A 1704-nucleotide genomic window follows, 5' to 3' on the forward strand; every position below is an offset into this window, starting at 1 on the left:
ATATGAGCGGGCAGCTGTATAATTGTCCCTCTTATACAATCTAAACACACCAAGTCTGCCAGTACGAGACCCTCGTTCAATGAAATAAGGGAAAGAAGTGTATACCTAAGGGCTCGTTTTCCGTGTTTTAACACAATATTAATGAGATCTAACAGACAGCAATGCCAAGGATTGTACAGGGGAAGTTATTAGAACCAATGGAATGTAAATAAGAAGAAAGAAAAGTGGATGAAAAAATAACCAGCCGTGGGCAGGATTCGAACCTACGACCTTCAAATAACGCGTCCGATGCTCTAACCACTGAGCTACCACAGCGGCCTTCCCTTCATCCACTTTTTTGGGTTCATATGTGAATTTAGAAGTAGGAGTGACAGTCAGCGCCATTTATAAGCCAAACGGCGAGTGTGAAAACACTCTTATGCGCAAGTTTGGCGTCACGTAGCACGTGAACTTATTATGAGCGGGCAGCTGAATAATTGTCCCTCTTATACAACCTAAACACAACAAGTCTGCCAGTGCGAAACCCTCGTTCAATGAAATAAGGAAAAGAAGTGTATACCTAAGGGCTCGTTTTCCGTGTTTTAACACAATATTTATGAGATCTACCAGACAGTAATGCGAAGGAACGTACAGGGAAAGTTATTAGAACCAATGGAATGTAAATAGGAAGAAAGAAAAGTGGATGAAAAAATAACCAGCCGTGGGGAGGAATCGAACCTACGACCTTCGAATATTCCGTTCGATGCTCTAACCACTGAGCTACCACAGCGGCCTTCCCTCCATCCACTTTTTTGGGTTTATATGTAAATTTAGAAGTAGGAGTGACAGTCAGCGCCATCTATAAGCCAAACGGCGAGTGTGAAAACACTCTTATGCGCATGTTTGGCGTCACGTAGCACGTGAACCTATTATGAGCGGGCAGCTGGTTAAATGTCCCTCTTATACAACCTAAACACACCAAGTCTGCCAGTACGAGACCCTCGTTCAATGAAATAAGGGAAAGAAGTGTATACCTATAGGCTCGTTTTCCGTGTTTTAACACAATAATAATGAGATCTAACAGACAGTAATGCCAAGGAATGTACAAGGGAAGTTATTAGAACCAATGGAATGTAAATAAGAAGAAAGAAATGTGGATGAAAAAATAACCAGCCGTGGGCAGGAATCGAACCTGCGACCTTCGAATAACGCGTTCGATGCTTAACCACTGAGCTTACATAGCGGCCTTCCCTCCATCCACTTTTTTTGGGTTCATATGTGAATATAGAAGTAGGAGTGACAGTCAGCGCCATCTATAAGCCGAACGGCGAGTGTGAAAACACTTTTATGCGCATGTTTGGCGTCACGTAGCACGTGAACTTATTATGAGCGGGCAGCTGAATAATTGTCCCTCTTATACAACCTAAACACACCAAGTCTGCCCGTACGAGACCCTAGTTCAATGAAATAAGGGAAATAAGTGTATACCTAAGGGCTCGTTTTCCGTGTTTTAACACAATATTAATGAGATCTAACAGACAGCAATGCCAAGGAATGTACAGGGGAAGTTATTAGAACCAATGGAACGTAAATAGGAAGAAAGAAAAGTGGATGAACAAACAACCAGCCGTTGGCAGGAATTGAACCTACGACCTTCGAATAACGCGTTCGATGCTCTAACCACTGAGCTACCACAGCGGCCTTCCCTCCATCCACTTTTTGGGG

At 43.1% G+C, this 1704-nt stretch overlaps 1 non-coding gene across 1 annotated transcript; it reads right to left on the reverse strand.

The window, feature by feature from the left end:
- Positions 1–696: 696 nt before the first annotated feature.
- Positions 697–769, reverse strand: TRNAF-GAA (transfer RNA phenylalanine (anticodon GAA)). The gene has a single exon. It is a non-coding gene; the product is annotated as a tRNA-Phe (tRNA).
- Between the last annotated feature and the right edge of the window lie 935 nt (positions 770–1704).

This window comes from Rhipicephalus microplus, chromosome 4 (genome assembly GCF_043290135.1).
Source record: "Rhipicephalus microplus isolate Deutch F79 chromosome 4, USDA_Rmic, whole genome shotgun sequence".
NCBI lineage: Eukaryota > Metazoa > Arthropoda > Arachnida > Ixodida > Ixodidae > Rhipicephalus > Rhipicephalus microplus.